Raw genomic sequence first — 21,943 nt, forward strand, 5'->3', positions numbered from 1 at the left:
ATAGAAAGGGTTGTTTTTCTCTCTGCATTATCATGTGCTCCCCAGAACACGAGCCACAGGTAGCATACATAGTCTACTTGTAGCCTTTGGGTTCTTTGGTAGAAATCAAATGAAGTTCACCTAGAGAATTGTCTGGAAACTAAGTTGGTATTCTAGTCCTTAGCTGCAAGCAAACAACCTTATATCACCAGGCCTGCCAACATTTTTATCTTCAATTGTTTGCTGAGCGAAGTGCTCAGCTGAGTCACTATGGGGTTAGGTGCTGATTAAGTATTCTGTAAAAAGAAGACCATTTCCTAAGCACTTGCCATGAAAGTGGGGAGGTCAGGGGCTAAAGCACAATCTGTGCCACTCTTTCTCTCTCTCTGATAAAAACAGACTGCTAAGGTGTGCAAGTGTGTGAATTATTATTTTCCTAACATTAAATACTTAAATGAAAGCATATTTCCTTTGAAGGGGGGTATAATTTGGGAATTATTCAAAGTCGCTAAGTGGTTAGAAACTAGGTTTAGCCAGATTTCTAGCTGTAAGCAAAAGTCAGCCTCTGATAAGAAACTGTTGTACTTTATTGATGCAAAGGAGGTAAGTAGCCTCTTGGGGGCTTCTCGGTTCAAGAGCATATAGTTGCTATTTTCAAATCACAGTGTGCAATTCTGAATGTTTTTGGATGCATCGGCCCCATATAACTGAGGTCTCATCAGAGGAATTTTTCAACGACCTGGGTGAAGTTTTAATGGCATCTTGGTTGTATCATAGCTTTTGTGAAGCAGGAAAAGTTTCTCTCCATTACCTATTCATATGCAATATTGAATTATAAAATAAAGCACAGAACCGAAATAGCTAGACTTTCCAACAGAGAAACACGCAGCCGCATGGCAAAGTCAATTCCGTAGATGGGATCCTGTGCTGAATCATTTAGCTATTTAGGAATGCATTTCATAGCTAACTCATCCTGGCAGGCCCAAAGGGATGCAGCTCCTCTTAAAATAAATATGGAGTCATCAAATAGGCATCACTGTGACAATTATCTGCTGGGCTTGAAGGAACTTTTGCTTGGCTTTTCAAAGCATCCAGAACAAAAAGGAGAAGCTCCTCACGTCACAATCTACACATGGGAACAAACTTTTGCAAACATCAATCTGAATAAAAACACTGCATTTTTCCTCTTTTGTGTTCAGCACACTTAGGAAATAAGGGTTCTACATAAGTCAATTTCCTAGGTAACTTAAAACTTACCGCTTAAAAATCAAAATGAGCCAGAACCGGTTTGGCTCAGTGGATAGAGCATCGGCCTGTGGACTGGAGGGTCCCAGGTTCGATTCCGGTCAAGGGCATGTACCTGGGTTGCGGGCACCTCCCCAGTGGGAGATGTGCAGGAGGCAGCTGATCGATGTTTCTCTCTCATCGATGTTTCTAACTCTCTATCTCTCTCCCTTCCTCTCTGTAAAAAATCAATAAAATATATTTTTAAAAAAAATCAAAATGAAAAATAAAAAGAGGAGGGGGCAGTGGGGTAGAAATATTAGTAAATAAATTAATTGCAGAGACCTCCCTTTCCTTAAATAGAGGCTGGGTTATAATTTCATTGTATAAGTTTTTTAGTTGACTTGACATCATTCATTTGGGAAGCTATTGGAATCACTCCAGGGAGTGTTGGTTCAAGTCTGGACCAGGTGGCAGGGGTGATGGAGAGAAGGGGACAGATCTAAGATATGATTTGGTGGTGGATTAACAGAATTTAGAGATTGATAGAATGTGGCATTTAGGCTAAGGACGAAGGCAAAGATGATCCCCTGTTTCTGACACAAGTAACTGGGAAGATGGGGTGCCATGCATGGTGATGTCAGATGTAGGAAGAGGAACAGGCTGTTGAGGCAAATATCAATAAAATAAATAACACGGACCTTAACAGAACTCAGAAATAAAGAGAAAACCCCCCGAGCCAGGGAAATGCCTGCAAAACTGATACATGAGCTCTACACCAACATTGGGTAGGCCCTTACTCAGTGGGTATTGACCCCTGATTTTTGCTCAGTTGTAAAGCATGAGATCACCTGGTTGCATGGTTTTAGTAGGTTGGGAACAGTGCATGAAAGGGGAGAAGTCTGCATGAAGCCAACACACATTGCAAGCAGTGGTTTGGAGCCTTCATGGGAAACTGGTACATTACAACATGGAGCCATTGGTCATGTGCATCATAAAGTACCCTCTGTTGGGTGAGGATTAAGTGAGCTATTACCTATAAAGTTCGTAGTTTACCATTCTTTTATTACTCAAAACAATCCTGTGTGGTCAGTAGATTATCAGCAATTTACAGGTAAGCCAGTGAATACTCAGAAGTCCATGCCATTTGACCCAAATCACACATAGTAAGCGGCTAAGTTGCAGTTTTGACAAATGTGTGCCTAAATCCAAAGACTGGCTCTTTTTCTAAACGCCACACTGAAGTCAATGAATGGAATTTAGCATGATATAGTTATCAGCTCGGTTAAAAACAAAAATTCTTGCCTGGCTGGTGTAGCTCAGTGGTTGAGCATCGACCTAAGTTTGATTTCAGGTCAGGCACATGCCTGGGATTGCAGGCTCAGTCCGCAGTAGGGGGCATGTGTGCAAGGGGCAGCCAATCAATGATTCTCTCTCATCATTGATGTTTCTATCTCTGTCACCCTCTCCCTTCCTCTATGAAATCAATAAAAATGTATTTTTAAAATTATTCTGAATAACTAGAACTTTACATTTAAATTACTAGGCCTCATGCAGTAGTGAGCTCCACTGTCTGTATTGTACAAGGACAACTAACAATTTATGTCTATTATGTTTTTCAATGGGATTTCTGTAAAAGTGGGAAGAAAATTACTTTGAATAGCAATGAGCTTAGAATCCCCATTCCATTAAAATTGTGTATAGATAAGTGCTTCAGATATTGTAAAGTGATATTTAAATATTAGTATTTTTGTTATTTGAGCCAAAGTGGGCACATCAACAAACCCCATACTACAACAGGTTGAATTATCCAATAGTTAAGTATAATAGTCAGATAACCCTACCCTGCCCTGCCCACCCTTATCTACCTATTCTTTCTCCAATTCTTTCTAGATTAAAATATGTCATTGGCATAATTTCCTTAAATGACTAACAGAATGAGGCATTTTCTAGAGAAGGCCACTATTGAAATGAACACATATACCAGCGATGAGGATTATAGGAGCCCAAAGGTCTTCTCTCAGTCTTTTGAATGATCATAGTCACTTCGATGGGACTGTTTAATGGACTAGCCAGTGGTCCTTTTGGGAAGTAGAGACACATGGAGAAATTATCCTTAATTGGGAGTGACGGGGAAGTGTGGCAGGAAGACTATTGCATTATTAATTACAATTTCTCTCTCCATCTCTTCCATATCCTTTGCCCTTATTGAAGCAGGCAACAGTCTCAAACCAAGAAAGATTTGTGACAAGACACCTGGCTTTTATAGTCAAAAAGTTAAGCTCATTAAGAATAGTAGAGCTTGCCCTGGCCAGTGTGGCTCAGTTGGTTGGGTGTTGTCCCATGAAACAAAAGGTTGCCAGTTCAGTTCCCAGAACACATATGCAGGCTGAGGACTTGATCCCCAGTAGGGGCCATGCAGGAGGCAGCCAATCAATGTTCCACTCTCACATTGATGTCTCTCTCTCTCTCTCTCTCTCTCTCTCTCTCCTCCCCTTTCCTCTCTTTCTAAAAATTAATAAAAATATTTTAAAAACAATAGTAGGATAAGAAGGGATACCCAACAACTAGAAGAGATTTTCTTAGAAAAGAGCTGGGAGAGAGTTGGTAGGAAACACAGTTGCATGCTGAGGATACCTGTCTGCTGCTTACTTATAATATCAGATGATGGGACGAAAATTTGGTGAATGGCCACATAGTGTCCCAGGGAAGCTAGATGCTAAGGACCAGGGCTCACAATCTTAGTAAAAATTCCTTAAATGCACAGTGGACCATGGAGGCTGGGACCATGTACTTTTAAGCAGAACCAGTGCATTGGTACTTTGTAATGACCCCCAGACCTTGGCACAATCTCAGGTGAAGGAAAGTCCCACAAATGTGTAGTTCAATTTTCCATAGGCTCAAAGATGAAAATTTAATTGGTCTAAAATAAAAAGATATGAAAAAAATGTTCCTCTGAACTAGAATGGAGGTGGAGATGGAGACTCATATCCAGTGGAGAATCTAAAGCCTTAAGGGACAGACAGAGGAATTACATGGAGGGTCAAAATGGAATAATACACTCTGATCATAGAATCCAAGGAGAGCCAAAAGTTCCTAGAACAATAGCATGGCATGCATGATAAGCTCTCCATAATAAATACTCCTGGATTCAAAAGGGAGTTGAGTGCAGCCATAAAGGTTTCAAGCCCCCAAAAGAAGCGGATATTCTGCATCTACTACACCAACTTCACGTATTTCTGGGAGAGCAACCTTACCTATGAGATTCTAATTCTTACATGTTTTCATGGCAAACCTTACTTTCACCATCTCCCAAAAGGCCAAGTAGAGCCTAATCTAGTGTGACACTTCCATGTCCAAACTACTTTTACTGCTCAGAGTGAGCTGAGTCTGAACATCAAAATGAAATTTCAAACACATTATTTTTTCCCTAAGCCCTCAAATTTTTGTTAGAAAATCCATGACACTGTAAAAGATATTCTGCCTTATAGAAGAAATACTCCAGTTTCCTTGGTGGGAAGAACTTCACCCTTAAGGTAAACTCTGGTAATTAACCTCCTCTATGAACAAGTGACATCCAGGTTTTTTCTTTGTACTTATGGAACCTGGCTGCATTTGTTTTCTTCCCCTACTCCCATTTTGGTGGACAGTCTTCTAAGGAGGCTGTGATCAATTGCCCTCCTCTCTATATGCAGCTGATCCTCTAAGAAAGGGGTGGGGATACATTTCAATCATTCTCTTTGAATCTGGGCTGGCCTTGTAATTAATGGAATGTGCAGATGTGACGTGCTCATTTCAGACCTTACTTTGAAGAGCCCTGGCAGCTCCCGCCTCAGTGCTCTCCAGGACAGCCAACCTCCATGCTACTGAGGAGCTAGCTAGACTATTAAATAATGAGGCACAAAGTAGAGAGGGAGAAAGAGATGGAGGGAGGAAATAGAAGAGGCAGTGAGAGAAAGAGAGACTATTTGGGGTGGTAGACATGTGCATGGAGTAATCTTGGATCTTCCAGCCCTGCCTAGGTCCAGCTGAATGCAGCCAAATGAATGACCTAAGTGATGCCATTTGAATGGAAGAACTTTTCAGGCAAGCCTTCCTGAATTCTTGGCAGAAAAACAATAAGTTCTTGTGTGTGTGTGTGTGTGTGTGTGTGTGTGATGTTCAGACTCAGCTCACTCTGAGCAGTAAAAGTAGTTTGGACATGGAAGTGTCACACTAGATTAGGCTCTACTTGGCCTTTTGGGAGATGGTGAAAGTAAGGTTTGCCATGAAAACATGTAAGAATTAGAATCTCATAGGTAAGGTTGCTCTGAAACAATATATATTGGTTTCAGAGAAGAAGGGAGAAGGAGAGAGAGATAAAAACATCAATCATGAGAGAGAATCATCATTCTGCATGCCCCACGCTGGAGATCAAGCCTGCAACCCAGGCATGTGCCCTGACTGGGAATAAAACCATGACCTTCTGGTTCATAGGTCGATGCTCAACCCCTGAGCCATGCTGGATGGGCAAATTATTGTTATTTTAAGCCATTAAGTTTAGTGGTTATTTGTTTTGTAGCAATTGAAAACTGAAAGACAAGTCTAGACATCATAATATATTATTTCAACCACTAGAGGCCTGGTGCACGAATTCATGCATGGTTGGGGTCCCTCTGGGGGGCCTGCAGGGATATGACCGAACCCCACAGTCCAATGCTGCCTGCAGCTCCTACCTGCTGCTTCTTCTTATCCCGGCCCCACTGTGCCTGCCATGAGCTTGCGCCCCATCATTCCAGATCAGGAGAGGCTCATGCTGCCACAGCAGCGCTCCCCAGCCATTAGCCCTGCATCTGGTGCCCTCCCAAGGGGAGTAGCCTGTGGTATCGGGCTGAAACCAGCTCTCCAACATCCCCTGAGGGGTCCCGGATTGCGTGAAGGTGCAGGCCAGGCTTAGGGACCCCACCAGTGCACGATGGGGCCAGGGAGGAACTGTGGGAGGGCTCCAGGGCATATCCAGCCCATCTCCATCAGTCCTGATCGGGCCAGACCCCAGCAGCAAGCTAACCTACTGGTCGAAGCATCTGCCCCCTAGTGGTTGGTGCATGTCATAGCGAGCAGTTGAGCAAACTTAGCATATCATTAGCATATTACGCTTTGATTGATTGTTCGATTGTTCTGCCATTCTGTCTATTCGCATATTATCCTTTTATTATATAGCCTTCTTTTGCTACCACTTCAACTCCCATGAAAGAGCTCAGTTCAGTATAAATTAAAACATTTATCTCCTACACAATATCTGCCAGGCTTTCTGGAAAAGGGCCATTGCAAGTATATACTCCCTGTCCTCCGCTGGACTTCAGGTTCCCTCAACAGATTCTTATATACCTGGATCACTCGTATTTCTCACAGTGGACATCACTATGCTTCCCCAGCCCTCCTAGCCATTTTCTCACCTTCCTCAGAGACAGAAGGACTTCACTTTCCACTTCAAATAATAAATAGAAATGGGAATTCCCTCAACCCCACAAAATTGCCTGTGGAAAGGAGACTCCCTAGATCACTGTCCTCATGTTTTCTGAATTAGCTGATTGGCTAGTGTGGCAGGAAGGACTGGGCATGCCCATCTCAACCCCTTTCTCTCTTCAAGATCCATCTGCCTACAGAAAGGTTCACATTTTGTGTGGGGAGTTTTGGAGGCATCCAGATGCCCAGTCCCTACATGTCTGTCTAATTCAGAGATAGAGTATTACCAAATCCTTGTGCCCCTACTTCATACCTCATTCTCCAATCATTTATAAAGCTTTCATGTTGGGTTTCACCTCTCTGCCTCAGTGTTATTCTTCATTTGGTTCTGAACTCAGGGAACAAGGCAGGAGAAAGTTACGTATTGATTGCGTAAAACTCTAATTTTCCTACATATTTAATTGTAAACACCACCATCCTTTCCTCTAAACTTCAGAGAACATGCCTTCTTTTTTGGGGGGTGGGGGCTTATTCTTCTACCTATTATCTGTATCCTATAATTATCATTTCTGAATATCCCTTAGACTTTTCAATACACTGTAGTTTGGCTTCCACCCCCATAGCTCCCCTGAATTTTTTTAGTAAGTTGGGCAAACACTAGGGCTCGACATTCCTTGTCTGCCATGGCCTCTCCATGTGTCTAATCATGTAGCCATTCCCTTTTTTCCTGGCTTTCATCTTATCTTCCTAAATCATTGATTATTCATTCAATATCCCATTTACAGGAATATTAAACAGTAACTGTCCCCAGAGCACCAACCTCTCTTATCACTTTGCAGATTCTGAGGGGACCAGGACACTAATCATAGTGATTTAACTGTCATTAACAAGCCCTGTTCAAATATCTATTGTTATCCTCCCAGACTTCTATCTTAAGTTCCACCAGTTAATTCATTTATTTTTATTACCTCATAACTCCTCTTGGAAGTTCTCTAGCACCACAAACTCAACATTTCTTTAAAAAACATTTCCTTAAACCTGCTTATATCTTCCTTTTCTATTTACAGCTAATAGCATCACAATCCAAGAGGTCACTCAGACTAAAAATGTCAGAATTATCTTAGACTGATCCTTGTTCATTTCACCTCATATGCCATAAGTCACTCAATTATGCTAGGGCCTCCTTTCAAATCTTTCTCAGATGTCACCCTTCAGCTCTCTGATTCCATTGCCTATAGATGGCTTCTTAGCCTCAGTATCTTTCTCCTATCTACTGAATGCTATAATATTATAACTATATCTAAAAATTCAAATATGATCATTCTTCCTCTACTTAAAGCTCTTCAATGATTTCCTATTGTCTTTGAGATGAATCTAACCTCTTTCCACCCATACAACCTCAATGCTTATTGTACCCTGTAGGTTTCCTGTAATATACCCAGGCAAATTGTTTGCAGTCTCCTTTGCAATATACATAGACAATATATGGCTTGTTTTCTCACACATCATATGCTATCCTTTCTATTGTGAATGGTCTCCATTTCCTTGATAATCTAATCTGCTTGGTTAATTTACAACCAATTACCAACTCCCGCATTAGTGTTACCATTTATCTGAACATCTCTTCAGGTTTGTCTCCATGTGCATGCTAACAAAAAAGAACATTTTTCATTTTTGTTTTTAAAATAACTACAGACCTCTATCATCACATTTATCAATTGCACTACATGTTATCACCTTTTCTCTCTCTTTGAAAATAAGCTACCTTCACTTATTCAACAAACACTTATGCTTTTCTCAGGCACTAGTCTAGGCTCAGGGAATAAATCTTTGAAGAAACAAAGATCCCATTCTAATTGAGCTTATATTCTAGTGGGAGAAGAATGACAATAAACAGTAATCATAATAAATAAGTAAATTATGTACTATGCTAAAAATAATAGGGTAAAGAAAATCAAGAATGCCAGGGTTGAGGGAGGGGCAGGAGGGTTGATTTTTATTTTAAACAGGGTGGTCAGTGGTTATGGAGAAGGTGAGACTTAAGCAAAGATTTGAAGAAGGTGAGAGAGTCAGTCATTCTGATATTAAGGGAAGAACCAATAATATTTTTTTAAAAATTTCTAAAGGGGGCTCTAGCTGGTTTGGCTCAGTGGATAGAGCTTCGACCTGTGGACTGAAAGGTCTCTGGTTTGATTCTGGTCAAGGGCACATACCTGGGTTGCGGGCTAGATCTCCCACAGTAGGGGGCGTGCAGGAGGCAGCCGATCAATGATTCTCTCTCATCATTGATGTCTCTATCTCTCTATCCCTCTTCCTTCCTCTCTGTAATCAATAAAAATGTATTTTAAAAAAATCTCCAAGTGGGAGTGGGCTGCCATGTGTGGAAGAGAGAAGGAAGAGACGAGCCTGGCAACTGAACAAAGTGTTGGATCGTGTAGGACCTTACAACTTCAGCATAGGCTTTAGCTCCGACGTGGATGAAATGGTGAGTGAGGCAGGGTGTTCTATGGAGGAAGGGTATGAACTGACCTGTGTCCTAAAATGGCTGCAGTGCTGAGCACAGACCATAGGGCCAAAAAAAAAAAAAAAAAGAATCAGGGAAACCAGTTAGAAGACACTTGCAACAATCCAGGTAGGAGGATTAAAAGGAAAGATAAAGAGAGAAAAAAGGAAGGGAGAGAGGAAGATAAATTGGGGGGAGGAGGCATAAAGGAGAAAGCAGAAAAGGGTGTAAAGAGTAGAAATAATAAAATGAGGGGGGTGTAAAAAAATCCTCCTGTGCAGGCTCTGAACCATTTGCTAGTCCATCAGCATGATACTCTATCAGCTTCTAGCTCTGCAGTGTGGTGCTTACTCTTCTGTTTCCGGGGTTAGCAGTTACTGTCCTGGCTTTGTATTGATTCATCTGAGGGTATTTTCTGCTAGCTGAGCTACCTGCCTGTAAGACTGTCTGCTATTTGAAAAACAAAATCAGCCCCTGGGACAAGAGCCTAAGATAAATTAGAATAAGTCTAATGGAAATAAGGCAACTGGCCTAAATATAGTGCTACATCCTATCACACTTCAATTTTCTGTCTTGTTTTCTTGTAAATCTGTGTTCGGGAGGAAATTCTATCTATATTTGCTTCAAGAAAATATTTGTGCTCTCTTAGCTTAGTTGGTAGGATGCTAAGAAATGGAGTGATTCAGCAGTGACTAGGGTGTGAAGGGAGAAGGGTTGGAAAACAGGACAGTGCAGTTCTCGTTTGGGACACCATTAGGCTTCCTGCCTTGAGAATCTATATGAATTAAAATCATATTTTTAAATTATTGGAAATAACTAGCTTGAAAATTGTAAGTGTTACTACATGAATAACATAACTCTTTTGCACCTGCACTTTCTTACAACACGTCACTTTGATTTTTAGCTATGGAACAGTCACTCTCAATGCTTCGCTTGTATCCCCTTTTCCTTCCTAGCAGGCATTTCTTGACACTGTTGTTTTGCTCAGACCTTGTTAGGATATTTAATAATCACCTTTCCTCTGGTGGAAGTTGTTATATTGATCAGTTTGAGATAATATTTACTTTTTGGCCTGCATCTACTTGTTCAGTGCATTCTTAATGCACTCGCAGCAATTATCAGAGCTAATTCTTGAAAGTTGAGCAATCCCAGTCCTGGGCTCCTCTCTATAGGTTTTCTTTCACTTTTACAAATAATGATTTATGCAAAGTCACCATACAGCTATTGCTTCAATGCAAGGTTTATTATCTCCGAGATGAACAGACAAGCCATTAAGCGCTCATGGAAGGATTAGTGTAGAGAAAGATCACCACATTGTGATTTTCTGGTTACATGGCTCAATACAATGATGGTTTAGGGAAGTAAAAGCCAATTTTAGCACTGCCATTATGGAGCTGTGTATATCATCAATAGGCAGTTATAAAAGCTGTGACTGATAGAAATTTCCTCACTATAAAACTTCCTTCCATCACATATTCACTAAGTGAGTCACATAGAAGAACTTCTAAAGAGTGTGAATAATTTCCTGGCTTTATTTTCTGATATATTTCTTATACATGAGCCAAGGCTATAAAACAATAAGATAGATTCCACAATAACCTTGTGCAATTAGCCTCATTACTTTATAGCGACATTTTATGTGTGTGTTTTTCAGTGTACCAAGTGTGTGTTTGTGGGTCTGTGATTGTATCTGTTGGCCTGGGCATAGTTCAGACCTTTTTGGCTGTACTACTCATGTGCCTTAGAGTAGGTGGGGCACATAAGTGGTGATCAATGAATGAATAAATTAGTGAATTCACTAAAATCCATGTATATGTCCAACTGGTCTCCTTGCTTCTCCCCCCTCCCCCCCACTTTAATTTATTCTAAACAGTAATGCAATTTAATCATTCCCTTACCAAGAAACATTCAAAATGCCCCAATTTCTTCAGAACAAAACCCTATCATATGAGTGTGATATTAAAGATCTTCTCTGGTCTGGTGGCAACCTCCCTCTCCAACCTAGTTTCCACAAGCCCTTCACCTCCGTCAAACTGGTCCAGAGGCTCCTATCAGGCCATTCTCTCTTTACTCACACTAGTACTCACCTCTCTTCATCTCACTTTTGTCGACTTTGATAAAATTTTACTGGCATATAATAAAAATAACAAAAATATCAACCAAAAATAGTAGGAACAACAGTAGTAGAACTGATGTGTATACAGTCAATATAGTTTAGTAATGAAACCATATTTGGGGCCAGATACCTAGTTTTCAATCATAGCTCTCACAATTCCAAAAATGAGACATTTAATCTCACTGAACAGCAGTATCCTCCATATCTTTAAAATGTGAGTAATAATGCGCCACTTCATACATAGGGTTGCTGTGAAAATGAAATGAGTTGACACATGTAAGTAGTGCTTAGAATGAAGTAAATGCTCAATAAAGTTAGCTCTGACTACAGAGTATTTACCGTATACAGGCAATAACTAAATATTTTGAGTGTCTTATTTAATTTTCTCAACACCCTCCAATGTAGAGCTTATTGTTTTCTCACCAATTTACTGAAGAGGAAACTAAAACTAAGAGTTAATTCTCAGAGTAACTGAATTAAGTTATTTAACCCAAATTTATATAGTATGAGTGGTTGGGTTGTAATTCAAATCCAGGCAGCCAGACTCCAGATCTTGGCTCTTAACCACTGTGATTTCATTCCTTCCCAAGAGCCATTAAAAATCTTGCCTCTTCTTTCACACTTTCCTTGACTACTAGATGCTTTAATTCTATAGCATGTGTTAAGACACTTGTATGATAGTAACATTATTTGAGTATTTATTAAGTACTTAGCATCTAACAAAACAACCTTAACTCATTTAATTTTATATTTATAATTTGATATTTCCAATCTCTTCTGTAGTTATTAAAATCATTTGCATGGTAGTGGAGTGGCAGTACTTGACTCCTATGTTCCTTTGCATATCTAGTGCAAACACACACACACAAAAATATCCCTTAAACATAATAAGTGCTTGTCAGAAGTATTGACATTGCTTGTTTTGGGTGATAATGACATTAATAATAGGTAAATACATTATGAGCATCTATAATAATTTTAGTTTAAACATATGCTATGTAAAGCAAAGTGACAAATCTCCAGGATTCTAGAAGAATAAAATGAAAACCATTTTGTTAAGTGGATCTGCTACCAGAGTAAGAACAGAGACCCATAGGTTCAGCTCCTGCTTTATCACAGTGCTTTGTGTGATCCTATAGGTGTTGCTTACTGCTGTTTCTTACTTGGATTATCTGCAAAAAATGTGCTAGAAAAATATTGGGCTGGTCTGACCCACATTGGTGGCAAGGTCCAAATAAGATGATGTTCATAAAGAAGTTCCCCAAATGTATACAATAAACCCCTGATATTGATGAGGGTTATATATCAAGTGAGAGTTTCTTAATCTCAAACTGTGAACCTCACTATAGCATACATTTTCTTCACAAAACACATTAAATTATAACTATACATTTTAAGTTGTTTCTTTAAAACCTTAATTAAAATTACTGTGTGTGCAACAAAAAAAGAAAAATAAAAAGCTGTGATTCATGGGTAGTCCAGCAGGTTCATTTATTAGCTATTCCTTACCACTGAACGTGAGTTCTAAGGATCAGCATCATATCAGCAACCTGAAAAAAACTCAAATCTTGGGCCTCTCTTCAGACCTAAAAAGTCAATATCTGAATTTGTGTTCAATCCTTTGTTGTTGTGGGCACAGTTAAAGTAAATCACTGTCATAAGTACCTCAATCTCCCTGCACATTTACCTTCCACGACAGCTGACTTGAATTCATACCTGAAAAAAATGAGCTATTTCTACATTTCAGGCAAGTTCAACATCACGCACCACACACCAAGCCACAAATCTTATACCCTAGGAATCCCAAAGGTTGCAGGTAATGGGCTATATACTTAAAATATGCCTTCATCACCAATAACTATTCAAAGTTGTTCAAGTATTCTATCAACCACGTGGGACTGCTTGATAATGGGGGTCATTCTTAGATTCAAAGATTTAAAAATTCACTATTCTGGGAATAACTAATTTACCAACACCTATAAGCATATGAAGGAGGAGAAGCTATTAGCTCATAAATGCATGATGTGTCAGTGGCTAATTTTCTCCTTGAAAAAAACAACAACAAACAAAAAGTAAAAATATGTTTTCCAAATGAAGCAGGTCATGACATGTCATGGTTGGTTACTGATCTACCATGTCCACAGGGGCTTAGGCTGTGCACATGATGACTTGACTTCCGGGAGGCATTGTTCATACTATGTAATTTGAGTGAGTTAATGAAACATATATTGAGTTCACTAAATAATTCACAAACTTTTGAGACACAATTATCATCAACAATTCTCTAATTCTCATATAATAATTGAATATAAAGTTTCATTACCATTTTACTAAAGCAGAAATTATATTACTTCAATATTGTCTACTGAGAAAAAGTGTGGGGACCAAAAAGTATTTTAAACCATTGCATTTTATCTTCCATTCTGAAAATTTCATTCTTTTTCAAAGGAATGTTTACATGGGGTCCCAATGGGTGTTGAAAGCTGGTGAAGTCCACAGAAGCAGTGAAATGGAGGAGAGAAGAAACTATTCAGATAATATGAGATAATTTGCTTCCACCTGAATTGTAATTGAGACAATATAGGGAAAGATGGTTTCATGAGGACATAGATTTTGTCTGTGTTATCTACTATTATGTTCTCAGTTTCCTGAAAGCAAATATTTTATTTTTTCCTACTATTCTTCAAACTCCCAAAAGCAAGCACATGGTAGATGCTCAAAAATATTATCTGAAAAAATGAATCGCAAAATTTCTAAAATCCCTAATTTTTATGGAAAAACCTAATATCTGAAGATATATTATAGTGCCTCACAAGATTGTCATAAGCCAAAAATCTGGACAAGTAATTGATTTTTCTATGTGTTCACCATTGTAAACTTTTTATTTCATGGATTTCCTGATTATTAAACTAAATCAATTCCAACTGTCATGAGTTTATTATCATGGGAAACAACATGAAATAATTGAAAGAATGGAGTTTGAAGTTAGTGGGACCTTGATAAGAGTGCTAACTCTGACATTAACTACAATACCTTGGGCAAGTTATTTACCCTCTAACTTTCTAATCTTAAAAAAAAATGATAATAGTGTCTTCTTTATGAGAATATAGAACTTCAAGGGATACCAAAACTGAAATCACTTAGCCTGGTGCTCAAATATACCCATTACTGTTTTCTCTAATGCTAAAACTATTTGTTTTAACCTGAATGAATTCTTCTGTAGGTCAATGAACATATGACCATACTATTAAAATATAGTGCAAATTAAAAAGGGCTAGCAGTGGAGAAAAGACAGTGAAAATTACCAAGGAGAAAGGATCTTACTGAAAGCAGTAAAATTTACCCTTGCATCTAAGCATCAATTCATCCAACTTTACCAGAAACTGAAAAGGTCATTGGATCTCAAAAGTCCTCATCATCCTGAAAGACATTGCTTTGGTACCTTCTCTGGGCCCACCTTGAATCATTTCTGCTTCCTTTTCTGCTGAACTTTGTGGCATTTTGACACAGATACATATTTGGGGGACAAATCAATCTCAGGAGAAGATTTTTATGATACTAAACTTTTCTACAAAATCAGTGCTATTTGCAGTTGAAATAGAGATCATAGTTACAACTGCGGCTTAACCTTTCTGGTACACTCAATAATATCATAATCTGGGTGCAACTGAAGACTTATAACAATCAGACTGTTAGCAAAATGTGAGCTCATTCACTCATTGATTCCTTTATTCATTCATCCAGCAAACATTTATTAAACATTTACTATGTTCTTATCTCTATGCTGAATGTCAGGCTGAAGGGACTATTAAGACTTCCTCTCTCCTCTAAAAGCTGGCTAGACAACTAACCCATTATAATACACAGTTACATTTCTTTTAATACTAAGGTAAGCACATGTGTCTTTGAAAACACAAAGGGAAGTCCCTTAAACAGAATGAATCAAATGGTAATATTGGTTTTGAGTAGACCATTCCTAACTTACATTTAAGAAGAACAATCTTAACAACTCAAATCAGCAATGAGGAAGAATGACTTGAGGAGGCTTGTTAGAGAACATCACAATGCTGGACAGTGACTTGGGAAGGTAACCAAAGGGCAAGAAGAAGGGGGCTCCACCAGTGAAGTTACAGTAGGCCAGAGTCCGTTATCTTCTATCCCCATCTCTTGTCACCAAGCTTTTATGCATCCCTTACGGAAGGAAATTTAAAGTATTTAACCATCAATCCCACTTAATTGATAGCTGGATAAACTAAGTGACTGGTTAAGGCCACATAGTCATCCTATAGCAGAAAAAAAAAGGTTAGAAGTCCTGAAGGTCTCTGGGATTTTTGCTAAGTATCTTACTCCTGGGCATATGGAATCCATGGCCCTACCATTCTGGCTCACAATGAATGCTTTGAAGAGAAGGGTGACTTCTCATCACTCTAGGATTCACAATAAACATGACCTTCCTCCCACTGCCCCACATTCCCTGCATCACCAATCTGGATAGATGAGTGATTCCCACATTTTGTTCACATCCTATAATTATTCCAAGACTAGGGAATTATAGTGGACTTGTTTACATCGCCCACCACCACTTTGAGAGGAGTACATATTTCCTCTTAATTTGAATGTTTACATCTACATGTGGTTCCTGCTTCCCTAGCTCTCTCCATTCAGCTCTGGACATATAGCACCCTTAAAAATTCTAGAATAATCCCTTCCCCCAAATTTCACACAATTTGGTCTGAACTCCCTCTACTCATGAATCCCATAAAAATCCCTATGACTATTGATCTAGTTTACAACATCGACTGAGAAAAAGAGAACTTGACCAAGCAGAAAAGAAGTCTAAAAAGAACAGCAATTCCTGAGGGAGCATTAAACTTCATCTTTAAGAGAGCATTGCTTTGTGCAAGGAAGCACTATAAAAAAGAGTGAACCTTATCGTCGCTTTCACTGGAGTTGAGTCTTGGAGTAAAAAACAGATTGAGAAACCTTCTGGGGTGAGATAAGAGGATGACTAATGAACTAGAAGCTGTCTGGGGTGTGTGATCCTTAATTGTACATTTCATTGCTTTTATTATTTGCTGTTACGACTTTATAGCTGGCTAACCGTATTTTCCAAGAGCCAATACTTGGCAGTGAAAATTAGTTTAAGAAAATAAAAAGAACCTCTCTATTTCTTTAGAAACTTTTTTCGCCTTTAATAGATTGTCTCCTCTCTCCCCCGAAGTGGCAATTCTTTTGAAAACAAGCACACTAAATTTATTTCAGGAATGAATAAGGAACTTTTTAATAGCTCACACTGATTTTCCCTTCACCTTCTTATGATTTTTCTTCCTTATATTTCAATATCATGAGTCGTAAGATTAATACCTAATTGTTACAAGTGAAATAATTGCAAGTAATGGAAATTTCTTTCACTTTCCTAGTGTTGAGGACATTCAAGTGTTCTCTATGTTATGAAGGGCTGTTGGCTTTCAACAGTGCAGAATATGGAGATTCTTCATTCTGCTCAGGAAGGGCTCAGGTAGAGGAGGCCTATTTAAAGCACAAAAGCTCATGAGACCAAGTAGACTTATATAGACTTAAGTACTAAAGAAAACAAAAAGGAAGGACACAAACATTTATTTAGTACACAAATATATGCACAAGATATTTTTGTAAATCTATCTCATATTTATGCCAATTTATCTTCATGGAAATACCTTTGTTTACAAAAGAGGGACTAGAACTAGAGAGTCTAGGTTACTTCCTTAAAGCCACACAGACAATTAATAACAGAACCAGGATAAAATTTCAGGTCTGGTGATTGCAGAAACTTAGAGTGAAATTGTGACTGGCAGAGGCTGGGGTTAGAGATAACGGGAAGGTATTAATTGAAGGGTACAAAGTTTCCATTGTGCAAATAAGTCCCCGAGATCTACTCTATGGCCTATAATACAGCAGTTAACAATACTGTATTATATGCTGTATTGTGTTACAAAAAATAGAAATCTTACGTTGTGTTCTTATCACAAAATACTAGTAACAATAATAAATAAGAGGGTGAAATAAACATTTGTAGGTGATAAACAGATCTACGACCTAGATCATGATGATGATTTTATGATTACATAGTTATCTCCAAACTCATCAAGGTATATACATTACATATGTACACTTTTTTGTACATTAATCATGCCTCAACAAAGCATTTTTTAAAAAAAATATATAAAACAATGCTGCTCTCTTACTAAATATTTTTTGTTTGTTTTAGGAAAGTAATTTTTATTTGAAAAGGTTGTTTACATGAATTTTAAAAGCCCTTAATGTTTAAGTTGATTAACAATGGACAATAAGCAAGACTTATCAAATAAATTTGCTATCAATGACCTCCCATAAATCTTAAAATAGTACTAATGGGTCAGTAGAAGTAATTCCTACTCACCCTTCCTTGCTTGATGGAAAATTCTATGGAGTGTGAGGAGGCAAGAACAACCCCCAGACTGAGGACCAAGCAAAGCCCGTGCTGCTGCATCCCCACATCCCACCCAGAAGCCCCGCCACCATTGCCATCATGCCTAAGAGAAAGGCTAAAGGGGATGCTAAAAGAGATAAGGCCAAGGTAAAGGACAAACCACAGAGAAGATCCACCAGGTTATCAGCTAAACCTGCTCCTCCAAAGCCAGAACCCAAGCCTAAAAAGGCCCCTGGGAAGAAGGGAGAGAAAGTACCGAAAGGGAAAAAGGGGAAAGTTGACACTGGCAAGGATGGGAATAACCCTGCAGAAAATGGAGGTGCCAAAACAGACCAGGCACAGAAAGCTGAAGGTGCTGGAGATGCCAAGTGAAGTGGGTGCATTTTTGATAGCAGTGTATTTCTGGTGACTGTACAGTTTGAAATACTATTTTTATCAAGTTTTATAAGAATGCAGAATTTTGTTTCACTTTTTTTTTAAGCTATGTTGTTAGCACACAGAACACGTCATTGTTATTTTTTGGGAACGGACATATAGTACTAATAGAATGTCTCCAAAGTTGGACTGACATTGGGGGAAAAACACCTTTCCTCTCTAGTTTTGAGAAACTTCCTCTTGGATTCTGGAAGGAGGGATCTCTTGATGTTGACACACATTAGCCATCTTGGCACAAACACCTTGTCGTGTGGGAGAACTAAAATTCATTTTTATGTCCTTTTCTCCCTCTCCACTTTAAGCATAGACTTTGGCTCTCCTAAGCCCAGAGACGTATGGGGACCTGACCGCCCCCCAAAAATTGATTTACAGTATGTTGGGCAATCTGGACTTACCAGTGTCACCATTGAGATGGCCTCCCTCAAAAGAGCTGCAGTTCCTTTTTAGATTGTGGATCTACAGATTGATATTCTCTGCCATTTTCATTTCATTTCTTGAAAGTCAGGCTCGGTTTGTGAAAAGTTGTTAAACAACATGCTTAAGGTGAAATGTCAACCCTCACTCTGAACTTTCCCTGTTCAGAGCATCAGCTGAAGACTTCACTGTGTTTTATAGTATTTTATAGTGGCTTTCTGATTTTGGGGGGAAAAGGAGACATATGTACTACTCTTTGTAATATTTTAAGCAATAAAACAAAATTTAAAAAAAATAAAAAAGAATCCAGGTTTGTTGGATTCTAATGCTTCTTGATGGTAATTATAGGTATTTTGCATGGAGTATTAGAGCTAGAATGAATATTATTTTTTTATGTTTTTATTGATTTTTAGAAAGAGGGATGGAGACACAGAAACATCCATGAGAGGAACATCATCGATCAGCATGCACCCCTATTGTGTATGGGTCACACAACCCGGGTATGTGCCCTGACCTGAAATTGAACTGGTCAAATCTTGGTTCCTGGGATGATGCTCTATCACTGAGCCACACTGGCTGGGCTACAATGAATTTTATACATTCCCTTTTTTTTTTTTATCCCCTCAGTAATAGAAACAGTGAGGCCCAGAAGGCCTTCAAACATGTTAGTTTGTGTCAGATGCAGAGGAGACACATCCTGATAAAGTCTGTTTTAAAGCATAGTTGACCCTTTGCTTCACTTATCTGGTATTTCAATTGAAGATCTTTGAAGATCTGAGTCATCTCAGAAAGTGATCCAATGCTGTGTTGGCAAACACCAGCTGTGTCCACATGTGGAGAGTGAGTTGAAGTAAGACTTGAAATAGAATCAAGCAGAACTGCCCAGGTGACCCTTTTTACTAGGAAACAGCAGTGTGATGCACCCCAGCCAACCCTAGTACTACTGTCATTTTGAGGAGATAGTATATCATTATACTATTTTAAAAGATACTTTGAAAATATGATTAAAATAGTCTTTCTGAGATTCTATTTGAAGAGTGTGCTAAACTTGCTGAGAACTTCTGAATGAGTAATAACAATAAAATGGTTCCTTACATATTTAAATAATGTACTATGTTCTCTGGCACTGCTGTCTCATTTAATTCTCATAACTACCCAGTAGATGAGGAAAACTGGGACCCCGAGAAGTTACATGACTCTCCCTGCAAAGCCCAATCTTTTGAGTCTAATCCTAGGAGTCTGCCCACTCATCTTCCTATCAACCAGAAAAATTACAAATGGACACCTAGGCCCCTCACACACCTTCTGATAGGTCAGGTCCAGGTAGGACCATGTTATCATGCCACTCCTTCATTAGTGCTGACAAGGAGAACAAGAGGGTTGGCAGCAGGAAAATCCTGTTCTTCTCCTTTGAGGGCCAGGCACTCAGGGAGAGAAATTTCACCTTCAGGAATCAGAACTATAAATGGTATCATCACCCACAAAGGAAAGGAGAAATAGTCAAAGACTCCCAGACTCTTGTCTGAAAGGGTGAGGCTGAGATATGTTATCTCACTATTTCCCCTCTCACCTGGGGTCAATGCTCATGTAGCATCTTCCATTTGGAAAATATTCGCCTTCAACATTTTCTCTTGGCCCAAAAATAACGATTGTTTCTTCATATTGCAGCTCCATAACAGCTTCTACAAAAAAGCTTTACCTGGTCCTCCAGGTTAAATCAAACCTCACTTCTATAGGCTCTCCTGGCACCATTCACCTGCCCCTCTTAATGTTTGCCATGATTTTAATTTTATATTTCTATTGGTATGATGTATTGGTTAATGTCAGCCTCCTCTACTGGGTTGTAGTACCTGTATGAAGAGAGACTAGGTTTGGTCAATCATTGTTTTCCCAGTGCCATCATAATAACTGGTTTCTGGGAGGTATCTAAAAATATTTGTTAAGTGAATGGATGAATAAATGAATAAACAAGCCAAGAAAGTATAGAAGAAGAAAAGGATATGTATCCTAAGATCAGATGCAGAGATAATTGGAGAATTTTCAGTTATCTAATATGCTGAAACTTACTTGAATGGATGCAATGAGCTATTTTATTTTAGTTGTTATTATTATTATTTTGATATTATATTTGGTGTTTTTTGAGGGGGAGAGAAGAGACTTAAGGAAGAGTTTGAGACAAGTAAAAAAATAAATAGAGAAATTATTTGATGTAATACTTCTTGTTTTCTGCCATAATAAATCAATAGTTGGGTTATCAATACAATGAAGCATTCTTCAAGACTGTAATTTTTATGATTTCCCAAAAACAAAAAATCCAAACAGAGTATGTTTCCAATTTTTTCTGTAATTCTTAAAACAATGTCAGAATTTTCAAAATTTAATTCACTTTCTTTAGCATGCCATATATTCAGTTTTTAAACATATTTCATCCTCGATGCTATTGTATTATAGTTCACAACAGAAATGCTTAATTCCCACCCCCACTTTTTAAAACTTCTGTTTTTGCTCAAACAAAACAGAAACCATTAATAATATAGTTCAAGTTTGGTACATTCTATCTACAATCCCCATTGTTTTCATTGAGAAATAATAACAATTCCTGAACCTGAGAATTGAATACTCCATTCCACTTCTGTAAAGATTTTAATCAGCAAAACCCAGTGCATTCAAGTATACAATGATGTGATTAGAGTCTGCAAAACTATTGTATTGTTTGAGTAACCAAATAGCACTCATTTGACAATCTCTGTGTTTTAAGACCTAATGAAGTTATGACCAGGATATATGCAAATGAAGATGTGTCATAGGGGGGAAAAAACTGCATTGTTTATATAATAAGAAACCCTAATTTTTGCCCAGCCGGCATGGCTCAGTGGTTGAGCATCGACCTGTGAACCAGAAAGTCATGGTTCAGTTCCCGGGCAGGGCACATGCCAGGGTTGCAGCTAGATCCCCAGTAGGGAATGTGTAGGAGGAAGCTGGTCAATGATTCTCTCTCATCATTAATGTTTCTCTCTCTCGCTCCCTGTTCCCTCCTCTCTAAAATCAATAATAATATATTTTTTAAAAGAAATGGAGTATTTCTGTGGCTTGGGGTAGCTGATAAATACTGAAAAGGGGCGGGGTGCTAGTCAGAGAAGGAAGTGCAGGTGGAGAAAATGGGCACCTGCAAAAAGCAGAGTCAACAGAAATAGAGGGGGCACTTGCCTGCTGAGATGGAGAGACAAAACAGCCAAAGTCACCCCAGCTTATCTGCCAGCTGTAAAATCAGTCCAGGATTAGATGAAAAACATCATTAATTTGAATGTAATTAAATATCATTAATAAGATGCTCTGGAGTGTGTGCTGCTTAGAGATAATGGCAGCCCCTAGGCATGAC

At 38.7% G+C, this 21,943-nt stretch overlaps 1 long non-coding RNA gene and 1 pseudogene across 1 annotated transcript in view; one reads left to right on the top strand and one right to left on the bottom strand.

Moving 5' to 3' along the window:
* Positions 1-21,943, bottom strand: part of LOC138997169 (uncharacterized) — a 370,451-nt gene that overhangs the window by 272,547 nt on the left and 75,961 nt on the right. The gene's annotated exons all lie outside the window — the stretch shown is intronic.
* On the top strand, positions 17,815-18,087 carry LOC139007469 (non-histone chromosomal protein HMG-17 pseudogene; annotated as a pseudogene).

The sequence above is a fragment of the Myotis yumanensis genome, unplaced genomic scaffold, assembly GCF_028538775.1.
Source record: "Myotis yumanensis isolate MYYU_CA2020_CCGP unplaced genomic scaffold, mMyoYum1.0.hap1 SCAF_1, whole genome shotgun sequence".
Classification (NCBI taxonomy): Eukaryota; Metazoa; Chordata; class Mammalia; order Chiroptera; family Vespertilionidae; genus Myotis; species Myotis yumanensis.